Source organism: Doryrhamphus excisus, linkage group LG10, assembly GCF_037039965.1.
Source record: "Doryrhamphus excisus strain RoL-2023G ecotype Guam linkage group LG10, RoL_Dexc_Guam_v1.1, whole genome shotgun sequence".
Taxonomy (NCBI): domain Eukaryota; kingdom Metazoa; phylum Chordata; class Actinopteri; order Syngnathiformes; family Syngnathidae; genus Doryrhamphus; species Doryrhamphus excisus.
In genome coordinates this window covers 3,168,636-3,182,605 of record NC_136366.1, presented here as the reverse complement: position 1 = coordinate 3,182,605, position 13,970 = coordinate 3,168,636, and the positions used below count along the sequence as shown (strand labels likewise).

At 39.3% G+C, this 13,970-nt stretch overlaps 1 protein-coding gene across 1 annotated transcript in view; it reads right to left on the bottom strand.

Annotated features, from left to right (window-relative positions):
- fancl (FA complementation group L) overlaps positions 1 to 13,970 on the bottom strand; it is a 59,868-nt gene that overhangs the window by 7,904 nt on the left and 37,994 nt on the right. The gene's annotated exons all lie outside the window — the stretch shown is intronic.

The window sequence follows — 13,970 nt, the reverse complement described above, 5'->3', positions numbered from 1 at the left end:
AGCATTAGTGGTGGGCAAAACTGTTCATTTTAGTGAACCGGTTCATTCAGTAAAAAGATCTGCTCATTTCGGTCATTTCATTCATTTCGGAAGTATTATGACAGCCCCACGGATACTCCAGGTACTCCGGTTTCCTCCGACATTCCAAAAACATGCTAGGTTAATTAGCAACTCCAAATTGTCCATAGGTATGAATGTGAGTGTGAATGGTTGTTTGTCTATATGTGCCCTGTGATTGGCTGGCCAACAGTCCAGGGTGTACCCCGCCTCTCGCCCAATGTCAGCTGGGATAGGCTCCAGCACCCCCGTGACCCTCGTGAGCATAAGCGGTAGAAAATGAATGAATGAATGGCTTTTAGGGTTCTCTTAACCAAAAAGGTTCCCGACCCCTGCTTTGTCACATTTCAACCTTTTTTTTTCTAAATCCATTTACTACCCTCAAATGGCCCCAGAAGGGCGGAAACCAGATGTAAACAGAACAACCAACATGTATTCACCTGAAATCTTAAGTGTAGAACCTGCCTTTGTACTATTCGGTTGTGGGAAGAATACACTTTACACCATTTATGTTCTTAGGTATTAATACACACAACATGTACAGTGTATACCACCAGGTGGTGTTCTCATTCCTTGTCTCATTTCAGATGTTTCACATCTACTTTTTTTTTTTATTATCCCATAGCTCCTTAGTCTCAGCCATTGTCTCCACATTTCTTCTATAAACATATTTTTTTTTCTAGTTTGTCAGCCTCCACTGAGTTTAATCACAATAGCCACCATGTGACTGATTGTGTGGTGAATGAGCTGTTTATTGGATGCAAGGCAAACAAATTGGAGTTAGACGTGTTCCCCGACTTGTCTAATGAGCGCCAGGGTGATGTATAGAAGTCTCCGTGTCTGCTCGCTCCTTTCTCAGCGTGGACCAAACCCAAAACAAGCTTTGGCGTTCTGCCAGGGCAATCTTGATAATTCAGATGCACAAACCAGGAACCCAAGTGTGTGTCTGTGCCAAAGACGGAGACGCACTTTATTTCAAATACTTTGCATCTATGCAAATGCAGGTAAAATATCTGTTTTAATTTCTCTTTCTTTGTAAATTACCTAGGCCTTGAACCATAGTACACAGAAAATTCAAGTACTTGAAGGAGTAGATGTAGATGTCAGGGGTCGGAAACCTATGGTTTTAATTCCAAAGAAACACATCTGGAATAGGTGCAGATTCTGGAAGATCAAAAGATCTCAAAAAGAGACACAACAGGAGTCCATTTGCGTACCTGAACGCACCGTAGTGCAGATGACTAAAAATATGATTCCACTCCAACGGATATCACCTTCAAATTTGTCTCCAGTTTCTTCCTACGAAAAGACGCCGGTGTTCTAGTTTTTTGTATTTGTGACCATAAAATAGATTTGGGTCAGTTAAGGTCAGGGGTCGGAAACCTATGGTTTGCGAGCCATGTATGGTTCTTTTGATATCTTCATCTGGCGCTCTCGGGATTTTTATTTATTTTTTTCAACTTCATTTTGGCCGACCTTTTAAAGGGGATCTATTATGCTCATTTTCAGCCTTTTATTATTGAGTTGTAGACTTCTATAGAGCAACTACACATAATAACCTGCACAAAAAGCTTTCTAGATCTTCCAGAATCTGCACCTATTCCAGATGTGTTTCTTTGGAAGCAAAGCGGTCTGTTTTAATTTACTCCACCCACGGCCCGCTTCCATGCATACTTACTCCACTGTGATTGGTGGAGCTCCCGAGGACTTCCCGACAGCTGCCGATACCCACTTTCTAATTTTGTTTGTTACACACAAGAACGTGATCTTTCCCTTTTGTAGATTACCTGGGCCTTGAACCATAGTACACGGAAAGTTCAAGGACTTGAAGGAGTAGATGTAATACTCTTACCACATATCTTGGTTCGTTCAAACTGGCTGGGCGGGTTGAGTCACAACCGAATGGATCGTGTTAGACGCAAAACCTGTGATTGGTCACAGTCCCAAGGGCTCCCGAGGACTTCCCGACAGCTGCCGATACCCACTTTCCAATTTTGTTGGTGACACACGAGAACGTGTTCTTTCCTTTTTGTAAATTACTTGGGCCTTGAACCATAGTACACTGAAAGTTCAAGTACTTGAAGGAGTAGATACTCTTACCATATATCTTGGTTCGTTCAAACTGGCTGGGCAGGTTTAGTCACAACCGAATGGATCATGTTAGACGCAAAACCTGTGATTGGTCACAGTCCCGAGAGCTCCCGAGGACTTCCCGACAGCTGCCGATACCCACTTTAAAAAAAACATAAACCGATTAAAATTATGGTATGCAAAATTGAAGTAGTTAATGATAAACAAACCTAATCTTGCGCTGTTGCTGTGCATTTATCATTAAATATACTTTTTTACCTGCACTTGGTCCTGCTCGCTGCATCCTGGGGTCGCATCGCAACACCGCCATGACTGATCTTAACAGGGTACGTGGATTGTACCAATTAAATATCGCCAGATGCGGTGAGGGTGTGTGATCCAAAATGGCTGAATAAACAGTACTCATTAATACCACAACATTCAACATACCAGAAGGTAATATACAACAATTTGACAAAAGACAAAATTGGAGGGGGAAATTTTGGTACACAAACTGAAGCGTTGAAAACCAAGGTATGACTGTACGTTTAAAAGCCAGGCCTGGTCATGTCATGTATAGAAGTTGTCTATTATTTTTGTATTTATCGCTGTAAATGTGACTGTAAATGTTAAAGATAGCGCAGTTTGCCCCAAAGGTGCCCCGACTGTGTTGTGTGTTGCTATTTAAGAGCACAGACTTAGTATTCAAGTGCCGTGCTACAGGATGCTCGGCCTCATAAAAGCTCAGCCTGACAAACGTGAGTTGCGTGTTTTTCTGATTTATTAGAGGAGCCCTCCGTTCTTGTTCTCCTTCTCCCCCTCTTAATCTTCCATTATTGTCTCTCCCTCCCTTTCTCCCCCCGTCCTTTTCGCTAGGCATCTGCATTGTGTGTGTATGTGTGTGTATTTCCACCGTTGTCGCCGCCTCTGTCGTTGTGTATGCATGAGCACAAACATGACAAAGTGTGTGAGCATGTGCAAGGATGTCACATGCCCTTAATGACAAACTGTCTGTGATCTCACATTTCTGCCGGTGATGGAACGCGATGCATGGCTTTTGTTGCCATTAATGGAGGCGCGTTATCGCCACTCACACATCAGCGTGACTCTATGACTGATTTGATGCACCTTTGTCTTGTTTTCTCTTTTTAAGGGGGCTGCACTTTCAAATTAGCATGCTGTCTTTACCAACCGCATACACCGGTGTCTATGACCAATCACAAGTGTGTGTTTGGGCATTTTTGTGTGCACTTTTTTTCTTCTTCTTCTTTATTTTGAACATGAAAAACAACAAACCAACCAAAATCAATACAAATAAAAATACCTATATATGTATATAAATGTACACATGTTCAAAAGGGAGTGCGAAGAAGTCAAGACTTATCTAGTCCCACCCCCCCACCACCAAAATTCCAACCTCATCCCAACAAAACATATATTATTCCTTGTCTACACAGAATAAAAACCCCACATTACCCAGCTTGAGGCACCCAACCACATGCCAAAAGCAACCAGTTCATTAGTACTCATCCTATTGTACATCATCCAGTCCAAAAGAAAGAAAGAAACCACTCCAACTAAACAGTCATCACATCAGTCATCACAGGCTAACATGGATATAAAAACATCACTGTTATGGTATTCTTTCATTCATTCAGTCATTCATTCATTTTCTACCGCTTATCCTCACAAGGGTCGCGGGAGTGCTGGATCCCAGCTGTCTTCGGACGAAAGGCGGGGTACACCCTGGACTGGTCACCAGCCAATCACAGGGCACATATAGACAAACAACCATTCACACTCACATTCATACCTATGGACAATTTGGAGTGGCTAATGAACCTAGCATGTTTTTGGAATGTGGGACGAAGCCGGAGTACCCGGAGAAAACCCAAGCATGCACAGGGAAAACATGCAAACTCTACACAGAGATGGACGAGGGAGGTATTGAACCCTGGTCTCCTAGCTGTGAGGCCTACACGCTAAACCACTCGGTGAAAAGAAATTGAATAAACATGCAAAAACTGAGTTTTCGGACAGCATATTATTTTTACAAAAAATAATTGCTATTGGGCTGCACGCCGGTCGAGTGGTTAGTGTGCAGACCTCACAGCTAGGAGACCAGTGTTCAATTCCACCCTCGTTCTCCACCCACATTGAACCCTGGTCTCCTAGCTGTGAGCTGTGCTAACCACTCGACCGCCGTGCAGCCCGGCATTCTTTCAGTGAGATAGAAAAATAAAAGCATGTGAGAGAAAAAAAAGAAGAATATTCTTTAAAATACCTCAAATTAAATTAAATAATCACACTTGAATCTTACTACTACTTTTACTTACTTTTTTAAATAAATAAATAAAAAACTATATTATGGAAAGCAGGAAGTGAACAAATGTAACAGTTACTGATTGTAAAAGTACCAGATGGAGGGGTAGGACTTAATAAGCTTTGCTTCTTCCTACTCCTTTCGGACATGTGGAACTGTGAACTGATTATGGGATGCATTCAATTGTAATCTAATGCATGATGGCTAATACATTTGTTAGTCATTGAACAGTTGTGATGCAAACGGTTTGGTTTATATGAGCTGTTAAATTACAAGCAGTCAGTAAAGTACAAAACTCTCCTATTTGACGAGTGTTGCCCTTTCAGGGATATATGAAGTCAATAAGTGCTCTAATATAAAGCTTCTTATATGATTGTATAATTGTGTGTGCTCATCACAAGGAGTGCGCGGACACACTTTTATAGACTCTTCTTCCCTTTGGTATAATCTCTCATAACTCTACTTGTTATAATCTTGCAAAAAAAAGATGAAAAGGTCAAGTCTGGAAGGTGAATAAGGAAGGATTGAAAGGACTGTGGAAGGAAACAATAGTGAAGTGGAAGTGAGAAAAGGAGCAGTGTGGATGTGTGCGTTTCCATCTTTCACCACTAGTCTCTGCTGTTGGATTAAGGATGAAACTTTTCCAATCCCAGAGAGTATAAAGTGCATGCAAATAATAATTTCTCTATTTCTTGGACAATGGCGGTTTTAGGGGAAGTATTGAATTGTTGACTAAGTAGGATGCGGTGACTGCTGGTGGGCTGCCGGCTCTTTGCAAAACAAATAAAGTAATGTTTTTATTTCATTTGAACATGCATCAGATTACAATTGAATGCATCCCATAATCAGTTCCCAGTTCCACATGTCCAAAAGGAGTAGGAAGAAGCAAAGCTTATTAAATCCTACCCGTCCATCTGGTACTTTTACGATCAGTAACTGTTACATTTGTTCACTTCCTGCTTTCCTAATAATTTTTTTTTATTTGATTAATTTTTATTGATTTTATTTTTATTTTATTTTATTTTTAGTCACATACCGAAGTATGAGGTGATATGAGCATCCAATGCCATAATGGGTACCATAGTAAGTGTCAATATAGTGATATATATAGCACATCATGACTAGTTCAAGGGACATTGAGGTGGACAAGGTGATACCATTACTGACATGGGGGGCAGGGGGGCACACATTGGCTGATACATTCATTATTGTTAATTGTTATTAGAAAATTATTTCTTATTGGCTGCATGAGGCAGAGTGGTTAGCACGCAGGCCTCACAGCTGGGAGACCTGAGTTCAATTCCACCCCGTGCATGCGTGGGTTTTCTCCGGGTACTCCAGTTTCCTCCCACATTCCAAAAACATGCTAGGTTAATTAGCGCCTCCAAATTGTCCATAGGTATGAATGTGAGTGTGAATGGTTGTTTGTCTATATGTGCCCTGTGATTGGCTGGCCACCAGTCCAGGGTGTACCCCGCCTCTCGCCCCGAAGACAGCTGGGATAGGCTCCAGCACTAATTGAAGTCAAAGTCAACATCATGAGACAATTTGACCGGAACCGACCAAAGCAACACAAAATATACGTTCTTTTGTCTCCCACGTAAAATTGTGTGCTGCAGTGAAATGCGTCCAAGCGGAAACAGCGATTTGGCTGAACTAATTTTCCGCACTACAGAGTTTTGACATAATTGGCCCCCGATTGAGGGGTGGCTGGCTAGTGGCCAAGGGTGGCCTGGGCCATCCCTGGTCATTGAAGGGACACTTGGTGGCAGGATCTTGTTTTTGTTTTTATTTGTATGGAAAATGTTTCATATTTTGATGAACTCAAATACATGGGAAACATATCAAAAGTAACAAGAAAATAAATATTTTACTTAAATAGATATTTTTTGCTTAATGCCAGAGAATAAAAATAAATATATTTCTTGACTTATAGTCTGCTTAACTAAAAAAAAAAAAAACTGAGCATTCATATTCATATTACATTTTACAAACCAGTTTTGATTCTCATGGCAATATGAGACAAAGTGATGTCACCTCAATACGGGATCGTTCCATTTTTCAAGGGACAGATGGCAACCCTAACAACAACTAACTCCAGAGTTAAAACATTTAACATAATACGTTTTGTTCTCTGTGGACTTTTCCCTGTCAGGGGTCGTACAGCTAGTCAATCGCATGGATGCTTTTGGTTTTTTTTTTTACGCCGATTGTCCTGGCAGGGAATCAAACCCATTCCCTCTGCCGTGAAAGGCAGGTTTAGCATAATACATACTAGATTGTTAAATAATAATACATTTTCCTCTACTTTAGTATATTTAGTATACACTATGCAGCTTATCCTGACTGGGGTTGTAGGGGGATGCTGGAGCCTATCCCAGCTGACTTTGGGTGAGAGGCGGGGTACACCCTGGACTGGTGGCCAGCCAATCACAGGGCACATATAGACAAACTCTACTGTAAATTTGTTGTAATGTCAAAATTAGCATTAGCATTAGCATACATTTGTAATATTATACAGAGATATGAAACACACTAGCGCACAGACCTCACAGCTAGGAGACCAGGGTTCAATTCCACCCTCGGCCATCTCTGTGTGGAGTTTGTATGTTCTCCCCGTGCATGCGTGGGTTTTCTCCGGGTATTCCGGGTATTCCGGTTTCCTCCGACATTCCAAAAACATGCTAGGTTAATTAGCGACTCCAAATTGTGAATGTGAGAGTGAATGGTTGTTTGTCTATATGTGCCCTGTGATTGGCTGGCCACCAGTCCAGGGTGTACCCCGCCTCTCGCCCGAAGACAGCTGGGATAGGCTCCAGCACCCCCTGCGACCCTCGTGAGGAAAAGCGGTAGAAAATGAATGAATGAATGAAAACAACCATTCACACTCACATTCATACCTATGGACAATTTGGAGTCGCTAATTAACCTAGCATGTTTTTGGAATGTGGGAGGAAACGAGATGGCCGAGGGTGGAATTGAACCCTGGTCTCCTAGCTGTGAGGTCTGCGCGCTAACCACTCGACCGCCGTGCCGCCCGGTAGAAAATTAATGAATGTTAAATTATTTTTCAAATCAATAATTGGGTGCACAAGTTTGAAATATTTTGGATTTTATTGAACACAACATTTTCATAGAAAATGAATGAATGAATTAATGCCATCTTTTTCTTTGCATTGTGCCTTTTTGCTCTGTTTTTACTATTTCTGCTGTTTTTAGTGGTTAAAATGAGCCCACAAACCAATGGTTTCATGCATTTCGGATAGTTAATTCCAATTTACTATGCTGCGAAAAAATAAAAACTAACCTTAAGAAGTATAAATTGTGTAACCATTTAATGACACGCAGAGATAAGAATGACTATCCACCATGATTGTATATAAGAGATACTATATAACAAAAAAATTCAATACTCCAATTCTGCTTTATCAAACTCCATCAACTCTTCTTTTCTTGTTTTTGAGTCCTGGTGGGTCCTTTCATTGTGTCGCGTTCCTTTCCCACAGTGTTGCGGATAAATGGGTTATCAGAGATTAGCAGCAGGGATAAAGTGTCGTGATATTGGCGCTGACAGCAGTGAATATTAAGAAGCGCATTACAATCTTGTTTTAAGGGCAGCATTAGCATGAAATACAACACATTTCCCCAGCCTTGTGCACACATGACGCAATTCAGTTCACTCTGTGATTGGCCGGAAAGCCGATCAAGGATGTTAACGCCCCTCGTTAACATAATTTAACTGAGATTAATTAAGATATATCAGTTTGGAAAAGTTTTTTTAAGCCATTTCTAAAGCTTTGGGACTCTAGCATACCACAGTGAGAGCCACAAATGGCGAAAATAAAATTGAACAGTGTTGAACCTTCCAAAGAGTGTCGAGCCAACCAAAAATTACTCCAAGAGCGCAGTGACAAATCATCCAAGAGGTCACAAAAGACCCCACAACAACAACATCCAAAGAAGTGCAGACCTCACTTGGCTCGGTTAAGGTCAGTGTTTATGACTCCACCGTAAAAAAAAAAAAAAAACGCCTGCATGGGCATGTTCCTCACAGCTAGGACAATTTGGAGTCGCTAATTAATCTAGCATGTTTTTGGAATGTGGGAGGAGAACGAGGGTGGAATTGAACACTGGTCTGCTAGCTGTGAGGTCTGCACACTAACCACTCGGTTAGCAGCCTAAAAGCAATTATTTTTTGTAAAAATAATATGCTGTTCGAAAACTCGTTTTTTGCATGTTTATTTAATTTTTTCACCGAGTGGTTAGCGCGCAGGCCTCACAGCTTGGAAACCCGAGTTCAATTCCACCCTCGGCCATCTCTGTGTGGAGTTTGCATGTTCTCCCCGTGCATGCGTGGGTTTTCTCCGGGTACTCCGGTTTCCTCCCACATTCCAAAAAACATGCTAGGTTAATTAGCGACTCCAAATTGTCCATAGGTATGAATGTGAGTGTGAATGGTTGTTTGTCTATATGTGCCCTGTGATTGGCTGGCCACCAGTCCAGGGTGTACCCCGCCTCTCGCCCGAAGACAGCTGGGATAGGCTCCAGCACCCCCGCGACCCTCGTGAGAAAAAAGCGGTAGAGAATGAATGAATGGTTAGCACGCAGGCCTCACAGCTAGGAGACCCGGGTTCAATTCCACACTCGGCCATCTCTCTCCGTGCATGTGTGGGTTTTCTCCGGGTACTCCGGTTTCTTCCCACATTCCAAAAACATGCTATGTTAATTAGCGACTCCAAATTGTCCATAGGTATGAATGTGAGTGTGAATGGTTGTTTGTCTATATGTGCCCTGTGATTGGCTGGCCACCAGTCCAGGGTGTACCCTGCCTCTCGCCCGAAGACAGCTGGGATAGGCTCCAGCACCCCCACGACCCTCGTGAGGATAAGCGGTAGAAAATGAATGAATGAAAACAAAATGACAAAAAATAAGTAAATATAAAAAAAACAAAATATACAAAAAAACTTGTATAAACATACCCATTATGTCATTGTATGGTCATATCACCTCGTACTTTGGTACGTGACAAAAATAAAAAAAAAATACAAATAAAAACAAAAATAAAACTTAAACTATATTAGGAAAGCAGGAAGTGAACAAATTGTCCATAGGTATAAATGTGAGTGTGAATGGTTGTTTGTCTATATGTGCCCTGTGATTGGCTGGCAACCAGATGTACATGTACATGACCATAAACAATTTTAATGGTATAAACATAAAATCTAATTTTTTTTAGCCTTTTCTCAAAATATCAAAGATTTTTTTTGTATTTTCAGGATGAGGCCCTCGCTGGAAAAAGTTTGGACACCCCTGTTTTAGACTTTCCGTGTTTTGGTACTGGTTCCAAATATAAAAGCAAACCCAAACAGTCTCCATGTTGGATAGTTATTATATTCATCAATGCGGACTCGGAACATATATCATATCATATCATATCATATCATATCATATACGGACGGCGCTGATTCACCGTGTGACCAAAGACTGAGCCCAAGTTGAGACTAATGAAGTCTTTAATTTGGTTATAGTTTATTAATGTCAGAGACACTCCGCCATTAATCATGTTAAAATACCCCTGAGTGCGTGTGCCCGCATAAACGTAGCGTCGTCTGTGTGTGTATGTGTGTGTGTGTGTGTGTGTGTGTGTGTGTGCTACTTCTGGATTTGTGTTTATGCTTAGGGGGCTGTTAAAAATGCCAAGGGGGCAAATATCTATCTCTGTAGGCTTCCTTTAGAACCATAAAATGTAAAAAAAACAATCCTCTTGCCACCTTTGTGACATCGGCCTTACTGTGTGTGTGTGTGTGTGTGTGTGTGTGTGTGTGTGTGTGTGTGAGAATACAGTTAGTGTACAAGTCATCACCGGCGCTAATTTTGCATACATTTTAAAGGATGGTCATTATCGCCGTGGGTTACCCCTCAGCCCTCCATCACAAACCCCGCAAACCATTTTCATTCCAGATTCATTAATATGCAAACTTATTCAAATGAGATTGTAATTAAGCATCTACTGAGTGGGAACCCTTTTCATGATAATTTATGATAAACTCCTCGCCACCTTTGATTGAGATTGATTTTTGGCGCAGGCGAGCCGACCTGAATACAAAGCTGCACCTGAGAGAACCTGGAGGGAGAAGAAGACTTTTAAAAGAGCAAACTTATTTCATGGCTGATTGTGTCACAATCATCTCGGAGAAGTAACAAAGATCTATTTGAATAATGCATTCCCACCGTGCTCGCGATGAGCTGAAAAATAGGAGGGGGGAAAAAAAAAAACAAAAAACACGGGCATATCTGTTGTTGGCATCAGAGTGACAAAGTGATGTGTGTGTGTGTGTGTGTGTGTGTGTTTGTGATGGAAGTGAAACCAAGCAGAACTCGGATACACCGCAGTTTATTGGAATCATTACAACCTTTACGGAAAAAAATAATCAAAATGGACTCTCAGTTTTACATTTATGTTGCCATTCTTAACAGCAAGCATCTGGAGCCCTTATTTGTTTACCAAAAATAATTTTTATATGGAAATAAAACACATAGATATAAGATTAAAAAGATTTAAAAAAAGATTAAAAAAGATTAAAAAAAAGATTAAAAAAAGATTAAAAACGCCTGATAAAAAAAAACCATAAATAATAAAAAATATATACATAAATAATGTCCTGTGATGCTCAAGGACACAACAACAACAAACCAAACAGTAAGCCTCATGGGATTCGCACTCCACTCATGTGACCGCTTGTGTCACTTGGACCCAGGTGCAGACACCCAGGGATACGGACGCCTTTATTTGCTGCCTCTTCAGGACAGCAAAATGCAAAAACACAAAAGGGAATCGAGGGAGACGATTCCAAATGGAAACATGACGGGATAACAAAAACAATGTACAGTTTGGACTTCTTTGAAGATCAGATTGCTGCCATTTGTAGTAGATAGATAGATAGATAGATAGATAGATAGATAGATAGATAGATAGATAGATAGATAGATAGATAGATAGATAAATAGATAGATGATATTACTACTAGTATTATTACTTATATTACTATTAATACAGATAATAGATATATGAATGTTAATAATAATAATAAAGTTAATAAATAAAATAATTAAAATTAATCAATAAAATAAATCAATAAAAATATCAAATTATTTAGGGGGCTTAAACATTTTATTAATTTAATATCAATATTACACATTTTATTAATATTAATAATTAATATTAAACAATATAGATATAGACAATATAGATAATATTAATAGATAAATGTTAATACTAATGTTAATGTTAAAAAAAATAATAAAAATTAATGAATAAAATAAATCAATAAAAATATCAAATTATTTAGGGGGCTCAAAACATTTTAGAAGGGCTGAAGCCCCCCCGAAAAAATCCAACAAAAAGTAGAAACATTATTAATGTTAATATTACGCATTTTATTAAAATTAATAATTAATATTAATATTTATATTAATATTACACATTTTGTTCATAATAATAATAATAATAATAATGAATAAAATAATTAAAATTAATGAATAAAATAAATCAATAAAAATATCAAATTACTTAGGGGGCTTAAAACATTTTAGAGGGGCTTAAGCTCCCCTAAAAAATCCAACAAAAAGTAGAAACATTAATATTAATATTACACATTTTATTAATAATCATAATTAATATTAATATTAAACAATATAGGTAGAGACAATATAGATAGATAATATTAATATTACTACTACTACTAATAATAATATTAATAGATAGATTAACGTAAATGTTAATAATAATGTTAATGTTAATAAATAAAATAATAAAAATTAATAAACAAAATAAGTCAATAAAAATATCAAATTATTTAGGGGGCTTAAAACATTTTAGAGGGGCTGAAGCCCCCCTAAAAAATCCAACAAAAAGTAGAAACATTATTAATATCGATATTACACATCTTTATTAATATTGATAATTAATATTAATCAATATTAATATTTATATTAGCATAATAATGTTTCTGCTTTTCATTGGATTTTTAGGGGGGCTTCAGCCCTTCTAAAATGTTTTTCAGCTCCATAAATAATTTTCTATTTTTTATTGATTTATTTTTTATTGATTTTCATATAATAGGGCAAAAGCAGGCTAATAAGCAAGCCAATAAGCAAGCTAATACTAGCCTACTACTACTACTACTACTACTACTAGTAGTAGTAATAATCAAAAGAAGAATAATAATGATAATAATAATAATTGGCTAATTAATAATATAATAATGATTATTATATAATTGATGACTGTCCCCTGGACAGAATAGTTGCAGAGCTTGAGCAGTGGTTTTGCAGTGTACTAGATTGTGTGTACTTGTGTAAATGTAATGGTGGCCTAAAACAATTGAGTATCTCTACTAAATTTGTCCAAAAGTGGGAAAGTTATATCCCGGTTCTTGTTTGTTATTTGTTTTTTGGATTTTTTGATATTTTTCAATGTGTACTACATTCATTCATATCCTGTGCATCTCCAGGGATCTAAGCCCCCCCACCCTGTCCTCAGAACCGCGTGGCGCTCCTGGTTGGATCACATCTGCAAAATAAACTAAAATGGAGCCAAAGTTGCAGGTGAGAAACAGGATTGTCACCAAGTGAAATTGTAAAGCAGGGGTCTCAAACTCAACTTTACTTGGGGGCCACTGGAACTCTTTTTATTTACAACATATTGCACAACTGCAGGGTCTTGAGACACATGCTAACTCGCAAACTAGAGAGCTAGCGACCGAAACGGTAGCCTTCAAGTTATTTCCTTTCAACTTAAATAGCCAAAAAAAACTTACCACTTCCACACGGATAGGGAGGATAACTATTAACAGTTATTTAACCTTTAACATGAACATTAATCAAACGTAATCATTTTTTCTGGGTACATGATACCATACAGCATCCATATCAAACTTGCGTGGGCCCGCACTAACGTTAAACTTTCATATCAAGGCGGGGGCCTCAAACTAGTGTCCTGCGGGCCACATTTGGCCCACGGGCCGCATGTTTAAGACCCATGTTGTAAAGCGAGTGGAAAAAAGGAAGCAAATAGAATAGAATCTCCTCGTTATCCTTCCACTCAGTGGTGGACACAACCTCTCAGACGTCAACCGGCTGAGAGGACGGTCCCTTAGAGCACCCTGTTCTGCGGGCCTCCCAATTAGGCCAATTATACGTTCTACAACACAAGGGCCAGTTACACAAAATGGTGTCACGCCCTCGCAAAAATTGGTGTCACTGCGTCCACACTATGAGAGAAAACTGCAGCGCCGGTCAACATGCTGACTAATTACGCCGGGTCAGAGGTGGCGGAGGATGAGAGAGAGAGAGTGGCGTGGGTCAAAACATGTCTGACAGAAGGCGGTTAGAAGTTAACATGGAGGATTTTTGCATCAGGTGATCTTCATTCATTTAAGCTTTCTTGCTTAAAGTGTTAGTTTGCATTGAGGCCATTTTTTCACATATGAAAATAGAAGGGCTGCACGGCGGTTGAGTG